The sequence below is a fragment of the Chamaea fasciata genome, unplaced genomic scaffold (assembly GCF_029207755.1).
Source record: "Chamaea fasciata isolate MVZ Bird 193981 ecotype frontalis unplaced genomic scaffold, bChaFas1.0.hap1 SCAF_1, whole genome shotgun sequence".
NCBI classification, from domain to species: domain Eukaryota; kingdom Metazoa; phylum Chordata; class Aves; order Passeriformes; family Sylviidae; genus Chamaea; species Chamaea fasciata.
In genome coordinates this window covers 24,925,962-24,942,285 of record NW_027094086.1, presented here as the reverse complement: position 1 = coordinate 24,942,285, position 16,324 = coordinate 24,925,962, and the positions used below count along the sequence as shown (strand labels likewise).

Below are 16,324 nucleotides of genomic sequence, written 5' to 3'. Positions count from 1 at the left end.
GGAGTGATGATGGTAAAACTCAGTGACATCTTGTTGGAAGGTTTCAAGGCTGTAGAAAAAAGAAGCCATTAAACTTCCTACTACAAAGTCACAGAGAAGTGAGCTGAAAGAGGAACCCTTGGTTACCTGCTCCCTCTGCCAAACAACTCAAAGCAGCCACCACTCCACCTCAGTGCAACTGTAAATTCCTGCTTAGAAATCTTTTTAAAACTGCTGTGTGTGCTATGCATTGAGTAGTTTGGCTAAATGTTTAATTTAGCAATTAAATGTTTAATTCATTAGCAAGTTGGATTCTAATAGGGAAATATGGAGAGTCGCATGGAAAGACCTGCAAGGAGAAAGAAAATGGTTGGGCAGGGAAAGTAGTGTAGGGTACAAACCACTGCAAGAGCAAGCTCTGGAAGAAAGAGCTCTAAATGCCCTTCTAAATGCTCTTCTGCCTGCAAGTTCATGGTAAGGATTAAGTGATTAAACCATGCAATGTTCCCAGTCCTTTAAATATGCAAAACCACGTGGACCCCACCTTAAGTGCTGCTTTAAAAGAATCAAATTGCAAATCATTACAAAAATCCAATTATATTTTGTAGTTTATCTCAATGCAAGGAAAAAATCAGAAAATTTGCTGTTTTTTTCAGTTGGCTTATCCTTGTTCAAATGCCATTCTTTTTCTTGTCTTAATGTAACTAAATGAGTCTGTTAGCCCAAACCCATGGTTTATCCCAGAGCATAGGTGTTCTGACACACTTTAAATTCACAGTCAGAATTAATTTAGACATTTTATACTCTTGCAAATCTCCCAAGGAAGTGTTCATAGTATAACATGAATGACAAGCATTCAGTAATAGAAAAAGTGTTCAAATCTATTGCAGCTTTATCAAATCTATTCCTTTCCTCATACAAATTACTTTCACAAGTCCACAGTGGTCATTACTGATCCCTGAATACTTACCAACAGTAATCACAGTGATGTGCAAAAGCGCTGCAGAAAATTAATTACAGCTTGTCCTTCATAGGATTGATGCCTCTTTCCTATTAGAAGAATATCAGTACCTTTTACTTTAGAAGGTGAGAAAGAATGGTTTAAATGTGCAAACTAGTGAAAGTTGAATAGTAGGAATAAAAGGTAATTTCTAGTGAAAAAGTTATTGTAACCTTCTCTGTTATTAGGTCTTTGCTAATAAGGACCAGATTTGTACAGATGTTGAAGGTGTCTAGAAAGAGCTGGCATTTCCTTGTGCAATTGCCTGCATGTAGCTGCAAGACCTATCACAAAATAGTTATATTAGGGATTTCAGTGGAACTTGGAATAATTTAATTGGCAATTTAGGCTGTGTTTGTATTTGAAAAATTACAGATTTAGGAGTCTGGGAGAAAGGGCTGGCCACAAAATGATGTTTTCCTTCATGAAAAAAGATGAGTGAATGTGAACATTTTTGTCTGCTTTCACAAAACGCTGTAAGGGATTCTCAAAAAGCCTTAAATCAAATATCAAAATATTTATTTTAGTGAAAAAAAACCAAACCAACAAAAACCCCAATCTATTTGCACAGAGGATTTTTTCCATTTCACTTTTGTAGGAAAAAAAAGCAATTTTTTCAAAAGCATTACTTATTTACATCATACACCACTGTCCACTGACCCATACTGTCCTCTGCTAACATTTAAAGCAGCAAAACACTCTGGACCACGTTTGTTTGGAGCAACTTTGCAGCAGTGTTGAAACAAACAGAGATACACAGGGGGATTAACTGGGTCTGGTTTGCCTGACACAAACCCAACAGTTTATTTTTCCATCAGTCAACAGTATTCTACATTTATTATGAGAATGCAGCCCTTACTAAATCATTGCATCACTTGTGTTTCCCGTCACTGATGCTCACCATTAAACTGCGCTCTGCAGCATAGCAAAGATCTTCATCTCTTGGCCTTATTCAATGGTCTAAGCAAACGTTACAGGTATGTATTTCACAAAGCAATATGATGTAAGGGTGGGACTTTGCTCCCATTCACTTTGCAGATGGGGATGTTCTGCACGCCTCCCACACATCTCCATCCAAATGCACAATATGGATGTTTTATCTTTCACAACAAGAACCTTCTGTTCACAGACATGTCAAGATTCCTGGGAATATTTCTGAATTTTGCAGGATGGGACCTTACCTGAATATCAGATAGTTTGTCCTGTGACATTGATACAATACAGAGAGGAAACTCAGCTCTCCCTAAAGCCCTAATATTCTATGTAGTTAACAGATGTAAGAACTTAGGAATCATTGGTGCTTATTAACACGAGTATGAGTTTCAGCTTTTACTCTGACTGAGCCAAGATTTATCAGTCTTGATTTTTCAGCAAATAATTTATATGCATATTTTTCATCTAGGTATGTAGCAAGATATAGCATCTTACATACAAAGCTGATGTTATTTTCTCATTTGGTATGAAGTAGAAGTTTATATCTGTACATAATAATGTGCCAAACCTTTAAGTTGGCTTTATTCAATTTTTGCAAAAAATACAAATATGCACTTTGGAAAAAAAAAAAAAACCAAAACCATGACACAACTAGAAGGATACACATAGCTGTAGAACTGATGCAGACAATATCTTTTATAATGTTCTGATGCACCATATCAAAGATTTGTCATTAAAAGCAAGCATACTATCAAGTGAGAAAGTAGACTTACATTGCAATTATTTTCCTATTAGCTGCTGCCCATTGCTCCTGACAGGTATAAATTAGATCTCGCCAGGTTGCCTACAGATTAATGAGTTCCAAAACTGGCATTTAATTGTTTGGGAGTAAGAGTCAGAAAAGGAAGGTATCTGCAAAGAAATCTTTATCCACATGTGATTAGAAGATATTCTCCTTTCTTTCTGCTTTTCCTTTCTCCCCTGGCATCACTTGGGTGATAACTGACACTTCTATCAGAGGATTCCTTTCGACGCAGCAGAAACTTGCAGCTGAGGCAAGGCCAGAATTAATAATCTGCGTGAGCAAACACACAGCTGCTGTTTGTGGAGAGAGATTCTATTAACGAACAGTGAATTCTCATAATTAGCTGAGCGGTTTCTGCAGCTGCCTGCCTGACCCCAGACTACACAAATTGTGGGTGGTGTTCAGCCTCTAAATCAATCTTACCTAATTACTAGAAGCATGTTCCTCCAGTCCTAATGATTGGGGGGGGGCAGGGGGTGGTTATGGGGAGGAATAGACATTTCCTTACCCATTCAAATGTTCCTCTTATTAGATTCTCCTTTGTGCCTAAATTCGTATTTTTTCTATTAGCATTTCTAAGGGTATACAGGTGTGGTTACAAATCAGAAGCACAGAAGTATAATTCATGTCCTACAACCATGTGCCAGTGTGTGTCTGCTTTGCAAACAGTAGCAAAATGTGTGCTTGTTGGAAGCATCTGCCTTGCTTCAATTCACAAAACATAATTTAAAACACACATGTCTGTCTGGATTCAAAGCCTTTTCTCTGCCCTACTTCCCCCGCCCCCCCCCCCCCCCCCCCAAATTAATGTGACAAAAAAATGGAAAATCATGAATGGTTGTGCCTTCGTCTGGTCTGAAGCAGCACAGTTACTACTGTCTTGTCACGTGGCGCCCAAGAAGACAAGCGCATTTGTCACTCGGGAGAAAAAGGGATGACTTTCCCTGACAGCCCGCTGCTCAGCCAGGGGCTTCGTCTTCCCAAGCCCGGCTGAACCCCGGAGCCAAAGGGCTCACCTGCCCGACGGTGGGCAAACCTGGGGCACCTCCACTGAGGCAGCGCATCCTCAGGAGTGCGGCTGCTGCCGCGAGGTTCTGCAGCAGGAGAGGCTGGAGCCCGCCAGGCATCCCGGCGGTGCAGTCACTCCTCGGCAGCTTTTATTTCTGCTGGGGGAAACGTTAGTTAGTATTCCCAACTCAATTAGATATGTATGTTATGACCAATTCTCCCTAAAAAAAATCGGTCTCCAGAACAAAATCCCTTACCCATCCTCATCCTTTGTCTGATTATGTACCCTCATAAGCAAAGGCTCCCTTTGTCACTTGTCTGATATCGCTGGGCTTGCAACAGCTCCTCCCTGATGGTAAAATACACTGCTGATGTCTGTAGCTTCTTGGGAGTCCCAGGTTTTCAGCTTCTCCTTTGATGCCCTTTTGTGGATTTGACTTATCTGTTTCTTCCATCAGAACTGGCAGCACCCAGAAGATCCGTGTTTTGGGCTCCTTTTTTCTTTTAGCTCAAAGTTGGATCCAGGGCAAGTCATTTAGGGCCTGAGAATGAGCTAGCTGATTCACTGATTCAGTGTTGACCTAGGCAGTAATTGGATATGGTTAATGTGAAATCAGACATTTGCTGTAATTTTGAGATTAATTAATTTAGGAATGAATGCACAGACAGTAACTTTGAGTGAAGCTTTGAGAATGACTGGAAATATTAACTCTCAGGAGTTTAATGTAGAGATCCAAATATTACCTGCTTTCTTAGAAGAATTTTTAAGAGGGCAGCATCTCCCAAGTTATTTTATACGTATTTAAGATGATATCTTTGCTATGATTATAAATCTTACAGGTTTGTTAGTTAATGACCAGATTTTCACCTGCTGGTCAGTGACAACCTTGCTGCCAAGGGCAAAGCTCAAACAACTTTATACCAATGCAGAATTCAGATTCATGAAAACCAGCAGGGAGGGGCAAGAGGAAGGGACAGCTTGTAGGGCAACAAAATTCTATAAAGATATAAAAAAATACGTTTTTCACAGCACTACCACTTGTGATCATTAAATATTTGTCAATCAACAAAATCTCAAATGGATTCATTTAAAATTTGCTTTGTAAAATATTTTTTCCTTATAAATTGTTAGAAAATCTGAGAACATCCAGCAATTTTAATTTGAGATTTAGATTTAATTTTTCCCTTTCACAATTATTTTTGTTTCTTTGTTGATTGATTCCTCTTGGAATTGGCAGCCCCAATTTCAAATATTTCAGGGTTAAGATCCAGAAATTAATTTGTCTGAAGCAATTAGAAGCTGTGATGTATAATTTCATCTTCCCAAGTTCATGTCATGGCTAGTAAAGCTTCTGAATGTTTATACAAAGTGGTAGCTGTAGGGCTACAATAACATCAAATTTATTTCACAGAAAGACGTGTATTTCTGAGAATATTTTCTAAGGAAAGATTGATTAAAATAATTTCCTGTGACACACAATGTAAAGAATAAAAAAAAAAATGTTGCACTATCAACGTCTTCTCCAGAAAAAGAGAATTAACTGAATTTTATATGTAGAATCTTTCTTGGAATCAATGTGAAAAAACCTTTTTGTCTAGTCAAATGCAACACTTCAGGCTCTTCATATTCATAATAGGAAATTTCATGTCATGTAACTTAATGATTAGTTCTTTAGTGTCACTTGTACCAGGTAATGCTACACCAGAAATCCAAAATCAAATATCCCTGGGCCCTGAGTTAGCAGATCAACAACATAAAGACCAGTCTGTATCCTGCACAGCAACAGGCCAGCTGGACCTGGCCCTTAGGTCATCTTACTTGCATACAACGAACCCCATAGACAAAAATGCTCTTAGTTTTTCAAGCACAGCCTCATATCCAATATTTGGTTGTAATAGTTTATAGAGGTGTTAGGAGGTAGCTTCTGTAGGCAAACAATAAATGGAGACATAATTCCCATATGTTTTCTGCTGCATGTTAGCAATACACAATAGAAGTAATTTCTGTCTGTTTAACATATCGGCTTCTTACAATATTAACAATAAAGCACTGCCTGAAATAAATTCTGAAGATGCACATCTGTTGCAACCTATTGCATGTACAGAATGCAGTCTCCACAATAAATCTCTTAAAAAAAGAATACATTGATCCAAATAAGCAAGCAGGAACCCAGGTTCTAACAGGGAAAAGAACTATCTTTTTCCATTAAAATTCTGTAATAAATATATTGCATTTCCTATGTCAGTCAAGAGAAAATCACAATGTGTTTTGATCCTGTCTTATAACAGAAAACTAGAAAAAAACAGACTTTCAGAACTCCCCCAACAATTTGTTTTCATAGGCAAGCTACTGCAGGGCACTCTCGTGACAAAGCCCAGCCAGTAAATAAGGATTTGTGACAGCAATGAGCAACTTGTTTTGTATCTGCAGTCAACAGACACACTGAATGTACAAAATAGAGTCAGTATAGATACAAATTAAAGAAAAAAAAAGTGACAACAAAAATCATCTGGCTAGGTATATGGCATTAACTAAAGCACCTGAAAATTATTAATCTCTTCCCCCCTTTGCCAAGGGGGAAGCTCTTATGCTCTTCACACAGTCTGGTCCAGCATTCCCTCTAATCATTGGCCATCTTTTCATCTAAGGCCCACATGCTCATAGGTATCAAAAGATCTTGTTTCCTCTTAAGCTTTTAAAAGTTTACTCTCCTCAGAAGGAAGTCCAAACAACAACAAAAGAAACACTGTCTCTCTTCCCAAGAGAGTTGTCCTTCAGCCAGGGTCCAAAGGGAAGTGATAGCTGTGTGCAAGGGCTGAGTGACACGACACATGCATGAAACACCTCCATCCCCAGAAATAACAATTCCAACAGCTCACCAAACAAATCAGCTCAAGTTTTATAAAGCCGTGGATGCTGCAGTCTTTATCATATTTTCTTTAAAGAATGTGAAAGATTTTCCAACTTGGTTTTTTCCTTGACCAAAGCTAGCTTAGGACCCAGCTGTATAAAGAAGGAGGTTATGCCAAACTGTTGCAGATCAGCTGATGGCAGGAGCCCAGCACAGATTCATGCCAAAGAGTTTTTTTGGCTTTCAAGCCTTCTTCACAATCCAGTGGTGGGGGATCACTAATGATCCTGAGGAAAGTACCCCAGAAGAGTGAAGAGGCAAATTTTACAATAGGGTTGTGTGGGGAGATGGGAGTTCTCACAAAGCTGAGGACAGCCTGGAAGGAAGAAGAAAGAGCAAAGAAACAACAGGTTACCAGCACTGTGTGGTTTAATATTAGGCAGCTATAAAGGAGCAAAATGATTAAATTAACTCATGTGTGCTCATCCGTAATTCTGCCTTTCTGGGGAAAGCCATTTTGACCCATGCAGCAATTTATTACCCTGGGAACAACACTAAATGGGCCTATGAAGAAACATGGGTTCAGATCCACAACCCTCTACAGCTTGGTTCACATCAAATTATCATTCCCTTGTTGCATCTCTTTACAAAGTTATGGTAAGTTTTTCATCTATTCTGACCAAAAGTATTCCTCCTCTACAAAAATGCAATGCAATCAGTAGAACTTAAGAAAACCACCTGAGGAGACAGACCAGTAGTCCTCTCCTAAAGATGTGCAGTCTGAAAATCTGGGAAAACACAAACAACACACCAGCATAATTTTTAGACAGTGGAATAATGCACCAGCTACATGTTATGCTTTATGTTATTCTTATCCTGTAGGCAGACCAGAAGTGGTGGTCAGAGCCCTAGGAATTCCTTAGCAGGCAGATAGGGGCTCAGGTAGCAGCAGTTGCTCATTTTTCTGAACTGAACCTTACTACTGAACCAGAAGAGCACTACTGTGTGAAATGAACTTCGTTTTCTCAAAGAATGACTTCCAATCAGAATGTTTGAAAATCAAAGCTGAATTCTCTCATGGTAATACCTACTTTGAGAATATAAATACTTCATGCAAATTGTTTTTAAACAGAATGTTATGAACATTATACTCATGGGACTAGAAATACCAAAACCATTAGGATTTTTTATTGGGAGATATTTTCAACATTTTGCTTATCAACTTACCTTACTTGTTAGTATGGTCATATTTTGTCTAATGTGTAACTGAAACAACACACAGATTCCACTCTCTCTTTTATTAAACGTCTCATTACAAATCTTTACTATTTAAAGTGTGCAATTGTAGAAGTTTTAAACAAAAATAATTTATTAATAAATACTCAACTGTACATCCATACTGTACTTTATCCATTGAGCTGTGGCTGGATAACAAAGTTGCTACTGCCACCTGAATTAATAGCAGTGGGAAAATCTGTAATTTCGAATTCCTCACAGAGGATCAATCATATCTTGGAGCACCTCAGAGAGGCAAGGAATTCTCTGATGCTTCATCCCCACTTTCCTTTATCTTGGTCATAGAAATTCAGAAGATTACAGGTCCTACCCCATATCCTGATATCCTACCCCATATCAGTTCTGAATCAGCCTCGGTGTTTTCTGCCATTCTTTGCTGCTGTTGAATCCACTGGTATGTTCCCTTTCTGCAGGTAGCTCACCCCCTTCAAAATTTCTGTATGAATGAGTATCCCAGCAGTCAAACAGGCTGAAGAGAGCATATTTCAGAGCAGATATAGCTGCACACATCTATATTCTTGTCCCTGCTCTTAAGAGAAATTGAAATATGTTCAATTCAAACTGCATGTGTAATAGGGCCATCTTAGGTACATTTGAACTCTTAATAACCTGCTCCTAAACTTCCACTATAGCAAAGTCTTAACACATACTTCACTTAAAAGGATAAAAGGAGTTATTTTTATATAGGATTCATTTTTGAGCATTTTGTTGGTCTGGGGCCTCACTCCTGTAAAAGGCTGCATGTGTGACACCCAGAGAAAAAGGTACAGAGTAGGTGAGACACTGTCATGCCAGTGCACAGAGCCAGAAATGCACAGTGCCAAAGCAAGCTGTGCCTGAAAGGACCTCAACTTGTTCTGTTACTCACGCAGTCCCAAGGCAGGAGCAGCACTACCCTAGAGCATCCCTGGCAGGTGTTTTATGTAAGCCACCCCGTAAAATTGCACCCCAGTCTCCTCAGACTCCTCTGCTAGTTCTAGCACTAGAAATTTTTTCCTTAATGTCTAATCTGAATCTTCAGTGTCATTGTTCCAACTCTTGTCCTGTCTCTGTCCCATATGTGAGTACCAGAATTTCCCTCAAACTACCCCCTGCAAAAATAACACAAATCCTTTCAGCCTTTCCTCCCAAGCAATTTTTTTCTACGATTTTATAATTTTCTTCTAACTCCTACACCAAGATGCCTAAAATCAGCCACACAGTTTAAGCAAGGGGAATGGACAGACCTCTTCAGCTGTGTCCCCATACATATACTCTTATTTGCAGAACTCAGTAAGATATGTTTGCTTTTTCTGCAGTAGTTGAACATCGTTGACTCACATTGTTTGTAAGCTAGTGCCATCCCCGGAGCATTTCCTGCAGAACTGGTGCAAATCAGATGTTCTTGACAAAGCCACACCAACAATTTACTTCTTTTTTTCCTGTACTTCTGTTTTTCCTGTAGTCTGCAAAACAAACTCTTTTGTAGGATGAATCTAGCATTTTATAAGAACTGAAGCTGAGATAGTGGTTTACATATAACAACAGGCAGCAGCTACCCCCATTTGCTGCTATTTTGACACTATCCCCGTTTCTAAAGCTACAAACAGAGCTTATGTTTCTTCTAGATTTTTAAGTATCCTAGTGTGAAGCCCATCAGACTCAGCTTATCTGAAAGTGTCTAATGAGTAGTCTCATCAACTCCAATGAGATGCATGTGCAAAGTTAAGCCTGCACTCAAGTGCTTTCCTGGATCAGGGCCAGAAAGCTCAGCACTTTACAGGCCGAAGCTGCTTTAAGTTTTCATGATTGGCGATGGAAATACAGGACTACCCAAAAAGGATGTGCCCACACCTTGCATGGCTCAGGCACAGTGTAAGAACACAAAGGTTATAGAGCAGTGCATTGTATTTCCTTAAGGGAAAATGTGAAGTTCTTTTCAGATCAGGAGGAATGTTCAGACCCACTATGCTTAAAACAAAAAAGAAGCCTCTACATGACTTATTAGCCCACAATTACTACTGATACAGCAGCCTTTTCATGCATCTCCAGTGTGCAAAGACCCCATAAAAAGTGAAAGAAAACAAACTAGCATAACAGCACTTTTGTGCAACAATTTGGGCAATAAGCAAGTAAAAGAATTGTGCTTTTGAAAGGACTGCTCTTTGTGGGAAGTCCTTGGATTTCTGGACCACTTAATTCAAGACCCATACTTGCTGCAAAGGTAACAGAATCCAAGTGTAAATTTTAATAATTGCAGCAGTGATTACTTTTGGTTCTTGGCAGTTCATTACTGACTGCACAATTCCAGAGGCTCTCGTTAAATGGTCCATGGAATGAATCAGGCATGGAATTAACCTATTTTGAGTTCCCTGAAGCTTATGTCCCATGAAGGAGTATTCACATGCCTCTCTTGGGGCCAATCCCGAAAGCCCTTCCTCATACGAGTAATCCTTACCCACACCAGGCTGCTCTTGACTCCAGTGCCAGCATTTGTGCTAGCAGAGGCTGTGCTTGTGAGTAATCATTTGCAGGACTGGGTGCATGGTTTTCATGTTCCACTTGACACAAGCAAATTACTTGCGGGCACAGTCCCAAGTCCACATGAAAAATTATACTTACTTGTTTAAAAAGAAACAGCATTTCTGTTACATTCTTCCTTCCTTTCTAATTGCAAGCACATTTGTGCTCTGTCCTAACAGAGGCAAATGCCGGCGAGATTGGGAACAGTGGTTGTGAATCATTATTAACTGCACAGCGCTGTTCAGATGCCAGCTGTGATGATCCGTGGTCTGTCTGCTAGAATTCCCCAGGGAAAAAACATCTGGGAAAGGGTAAATCTAGGCAGAGGGCTAATAGCTGTCAAGAATCCCTTTCTATTTTTTAAAGCTTCCCTTTTCAGAGGTTTGCTTAAACAAAAAATCAAAAAGAAAATCCATTTTCCCCCCACTCCCCCACATTGTTTCTTTTAGTCTAAAGCCGGCAAAGATGCAGAGTTCTGCAGTGTTTCATCTCTTCCTTCCTGGCCAATGTCAGTCACAGACCCAGGACATGTTAGTGTGCTGTTCCCTGGTGTTGCCCCGGTGTTGTCCACGCCTTTATAGCTGCTCATGGTGTTGCTCACAGGCAGTGGGTGCTGGAAACTGCACAATGGGCACAGACATGCTGTCTTCAGTACAAAGAGCTTCAGAGCTGAGCCAGTGTAACCAAAATCAAAAGAAATCCCAACATGCACTGTCTGAACAGGCTCCTCTACATTGCTGTGAATAATCTGCATGTGTCTTCTCAACACTTTTAATGCACGACCTTTGGAAGCCGATCTTAAAACTGTGACAGGAATATTGTAGAGTAGCATTATCTTTATGAGGAACAAAGCCAGTGCTTTAAAGATAAGCTGGTTGGTTATTTTTTCCTTCTATACCTGTTTTGGTCAATGATGGCTTAAGACATGAAAAATCCTCAGATTTTTCTTATATGAATAATAAAACAAAACCTTCCTCTATTTCTGTCAGATGAGTCAATTAGCTAGAGTCAATAAAAGTTTTGAGTAAAGTAATCTGTAAAGTGTGTTCAGACAGTTGAGTCTTTTTCTTTTTCTTTTTCTTTTTCTTTTTCTTTTTCTTTTTCTTTTTCTTTTTCTTTTTCTTTTTCTTTTTCTTTTTCTTTTTCTTTTTCTTTTTCTTTTTCTTTTTCTTTTTCTTTTTCTTTTTCTTTTTCTTTTTCTTCCTTTTCCTTTTCCTTTTCCTTTTCCTTTTCCTTTTCCTTTTCCTTTTCCTTTTCCTTTTCCTTTTCCTTTTCCTTTTCCTTTTCCTTTTCCTTTTCCTTTTCCTTTTCCTTTTCCTTTCTTTTTTCTTATTCCCTTTTCCTTTGTCCTTTTTCCTTTGTCTATTTTCCTTCTTCCTTTTTCTCCTTTCCTTTTTCTCCTTTCCTTTCCTTTCCTTTCCTTTCCTTTCCTTTCCTTTCCTTTCCTTTCCTTTCCTTTCCTTTCCTTTCCTTTCCTTTCCTTTCCTTTCCTTTCCTTTCCTTTCCTTTCCTTTCCTTTCCTTTCCTTTCCTTTCCTTTCCTTTCCTTTCCTTTCCTCTCCTTCCCCTTCCCCTTCCCCTTCCCCTTCCCCTTCCCCTTCCCCTTCCCCTTCCCCTTCCCCTTCCCCTTCCCCTTCCCCCTTCCCCTTCCCCTTCCCCTTCCCCTTCCCCTTCCCCTTCCCCTTCCCCTTCCCCTTCCCCTTCCCCTTCCCCTTCCCCTTCCCCTTCCCCTTCCCCTTCCCCTTCCCCTTCCCCTTCCTTCTTTTCTTCCTATGGTATATGGACAGGTGTGGAGTTAAGATAGAAACCAGCTGGTGTTATCCTAAACTGCTTCTCCCAATCCTTCAACAGTAACTGGTCTGGGACAGTAATGTCTCCAGTTTATCTTAGTGGAAACATCATGTTGAGCCAGATACTATAAAGATTTTTTTATGGAAAATTATGACTCAGATAAGACTGGAAAATTCATTTTCATAATTTAAATTTAGATCTCCAAAACAAAAAGATCAGGGGCTAATCTTTCAAGGCCTCTCTCCCACAGTTAGTCCTTAGCCCTGAGTATAGATAATCATTACTCAAAACTTGCAGACCTGGTTATTTCACTTGGATATCTGAAGTTACATGAGGATTTAGAAGAACATGACAACAAAGGTGCTAAATTGGTGAAACCCTTGTGTAGGCAATACCAAGGTGAAGCCTTTGCCCCACTTTTAGGATATGCAATACGATTGCCTGCTGACACTGAAGATGTGGCATTGACTGACTGCTGGTAAGCCCAGCAGAGAAGCTGCCACTTATCTTTCTGTATTAAAACTTATCAGAGATTTTTTTGAAGCACTTAATTTTTGTAAAGCTTTTAAAACACTTCAGGCATTTGAGGACTCACAGCATGTAGAGCATAGAAAACTACAACAACAACAACAACAACAACAACAAAAACAAACCCCCCAAAAAACCCAACCAACCAACCAAACAAAAAAAACTGTCATGAAAGCAGAATACCAAGAATAGTGCAAGGGTCTCACTCTATAGAATTACATGTGTCTTCGCAAAGGTGTGAAAGCAGAGCATAAGGACCTCCTGGTCATTGCTCCAGGTTCAGCAAAGGTACTTTTTAACCCCTTCGGAAACTTACAAGGTTCGTCCTGACATTGGTTGGTTTTTCCTTCCTCAGACTCTAGACTGAAGGGCTGCACAGGCTCCGTTGTTTTTATTAGCTGGAATTTATGCATATGCTCCTTCTCTCATGGACATGTAGTGTTCATGTCATAAATAACTAGAAAGCAGGCGCAAAATCAATATGTGGAAAGCTGAGGCTTAAAATGTGGTATAACGTTTTAATGATCCCACACAGGGCAATAAAGACCTCTGGCACTGAACCGGGGACAAGGTAACCAGAAACTTGGCTCCTCCAAAAGAGCAAGGTGCTCAAAACAACCAACACTGAAGCAGAAGACAATCAAAACCAGATTGAGATTCACTGAGATGCAGCAATAGATCTGTCAAGCCCAGTCATGCACACAGCCAGCCCCCTAAACAACCTCTGGGTATCATTTTTGTTGGAGTGCAGCCACCAGCTGCTCTGAGCTAACAGCGACCCCACTGCGAGGCTCCGCTGCTGACCTCCAATGCTTTAATTCCTCTGCATGCATATTTTAACATTATTACAAAAGGTTTCATTTACAATTCACAGGCTGAGCAACAATGAGTACATTTCATGGAGGTCAGCCTCAACCATTCCTCCTAGTGATGGAATTATAGTTTAAACAGCTGGAGCATGGTCCCAGGAGGGACACTGGGATATGGTTCCTTTACAGCAGAATAAATCCATCAGGCATATTTCATGTGTCCGATAACATTAATAGATATCAGGGCCTTTTAATATTTAATGAACCCACTTCGAGGTTGTTTACTAGAGACGGAGCAATCAGAAAGGTGATCACAGTCTTTTGATCTCTAATGACATCAGCAAAACCCAAATCTTGGACAATAGGGTCAGCCTCCCTCTCTTCCCATGTCCTCCTGCTGCCCCTGTGAGCCCTATCAGAAGAAGCTATCTCATTCATGACCTGTTTCAGCTTCAGAATGTGCAAACGTGTTTTTACTTTTGTGGTTCAAAAGTTAATAATTTCCACATTTCCCACAATTTAATAGAGATGCCAGAAACTGCCAAATAGCTTTCAGTTTAGTGATGGAGAAAACGGGAAAGGAAAGACAACTTGCAGAGGCATAAAGCAAATAGTGTAGTGCTAAGAGGAGGCAGAATGAGCCTGGGTGTGCTAATGAATGTTATGTCCATTAGCACAGAGATATCACTGAATGTGAGCTCTGGCAGTGACACTCTTTACTAATGGCCTTTGGTCTTAATATCGCCATCATATGTTTCCTTTTTAATTTTGCTATAATACCCAGTTTATTAGAGATTAGAGGATTTCAGTGGAATAGCAGGATGATTTTCTTTCTTCCTTCTGTTTCATGTCCTTATTTTTAACATACTTTATCCAATTTGGTTAGACTGGGAACTAGAAGGAAATGTTTATAGAGGAGATGTGCAGTGACATCTACTTCTTATTCAGAGGTTTCAGGTACATCTTCTGTGGTAGATGATTTTTATGAGCATTTAGGATTAATTTTCTTTTTATCACAGCAAGTGTGAAGTCGCAGACTTTGGCAGGTGAAAGATGTGCAACCTGCTTCTCAGCAGGATATCCCCAACCAGTGTGAAGAGAAGTATAAGAGACATAGGTTGGGTTCTTGCAGAATAAGGAATAGAAACTGGAGCTCATCTATTCTGGAACCACTGGGGTGGGGTGGGTATGAGAGTTTTCACAAGCAGATCCATGGCCTGTACTCACTTAAAGGTACAAACTTATGATGTGAGTCACCCCAGGGACATCACTGACCTTGGCCAAGGTGCATATGAGGAACTTAGACATGGTGTGTTAAGGAAAGATATGGAAAGAACAGCTACCTCCACATGAGGTATCAGCAAGACCCACGTCTCCCCGTGATCACTAGTGTGCAGTGGACTTGAATTCAAACTGAACAGGTGAAGAGACAGGGCATTAGTAGGATAAGTGAAAGCAGAAATCTTCTTGTATGTGTGGAAACAAGTTTGTTCGCCTTATAATTTAAAAAACAAAAACCTCAGGGCAACAGGACCACTTTCAGCACCCTTGGAAGTGAGAGAAGGACGGTCAGGATGTAGAAAAAATGTTTTCAGCTGGAGGATGCTGTTGAATGCTGAATGGAGAGTCCACAAATGAATAGATTTGGCAATTAAAAGAAGATTAGAGGTTAAAAGCATGCAAAGAAGAGAGGAGCTGGAATAAGAAGTAGTAAGAGTGAAATCATAGCTTGCTTTCTGATGGACATCGATACATTTATACCATTTACACAAGTAATTGCACCACTGCCTGTAGTAGAAGTTGGGATTTCATAGTGTCAGTGATGTCTTTCAATCTTACCCTTGTGAGCAAACATAGATTTGGGAATTGTGTCCATGTTTCCTTCATCTCGCCTTCCTTCACTCAAAATCTTTATTAATCACTGGTTCTGAGTTATGAACGAGATAGCCCAGGGTGGCAGACTTCATTCATAATTTTTTACTTCATTTTTCAGCATTCATCAGAACAGGTTTCAGCTCTGGGTGAAAAACTTTTAGCAGATAACCCAGGGTTACCCGTTTAGAAGAACGAGTTGCTGTGAAAATTGGTGAACTATGCAGAGAAACACATTGCATGTGAAATCCATTAGGATTGTTCACTTGTAGGTTTGTTTTTTTTGTTGTTTTTTTTTTTTTTTTTCCTGTTACTGTTTAGTTTTCAGATTTTCTATTCCTTAAAAAAGTGGAGAAGTAAGCAGATGGTGGATTTCCTGAGAGCCAGGGATGCTCTACTGATGAAGTGCTGTCATTCTTAGTGAGAAAATCACCACCAGCCTTCACCTTTTAAAAGAAATAATTTTCAGGTAGAAGCACATTTAAAATAATTTCAATCAAAGCACTAAACCAGAAGCAGATGTTCAGATATGACTTAGGAATATTTAACTACTTTGGCAATGAATACACACAGATTGTTTTTAACAGACACTGGGTAGCTCTCCGTGCCTGTCCCCTTTTCCTTTTGCCTGTTAATGACAAATGGTTAAATAAAAGGCTCAGTTGCAGTTTCATTAAATGACAAATACAAAGAACAGGTAAAATACCTGCTTGATAGAAGAAATTATTTATATTTCCAAGAGGATCTCATGTCAGATGCTGATATTTGAGATGTACCTGCAAAGGAGCTTCCATTGAAACGTCTTATTGGACAGAAAATTACTGTCAAGGAAAAAAATCAAGCTTTTTCTTTTTCTTTCTCTTCCTTTTTTTTTTTTTCTTTTTTTCTTTTTTCTTTTTTTCTTTTTTATTTCCCCCAAAACTTTTTAATTAGTATGCTTTGGAAATCTG

The 16,324-nt window shown here is 39.5% G+C and overlaps 1 long non-coding RNA gene across 2 annotated transcripts; it reads right to left on the bottom strand.

Moving 5' to 3' along the window:
* Positions 1-3,536: 3,536 nt before the first annotated feature.
* On the bottom strand, positions 3,537-9,473 carry LOC136301614 (uncharacterized). Of its 2 annotated transcripts, none has more exons than XR_010723916.1 (3): positions 9,194-9,473; positions 3,983-4,306; positions 3,537-3,883 (listed from the first exon to the last, which is right to left on the bottom strand). It is a non-coding gene; the product is annotated as an uncharacterized lncRNA (long non-coding RNA). The 2 variants fall into 2 exon arrangements; XR_010723917.1 differs by having other exon boundaries at positions 3,537-3,880.
* Between the last annotated feature and the right edge of the window lie 6,851 nt (positions 9,474-16,324).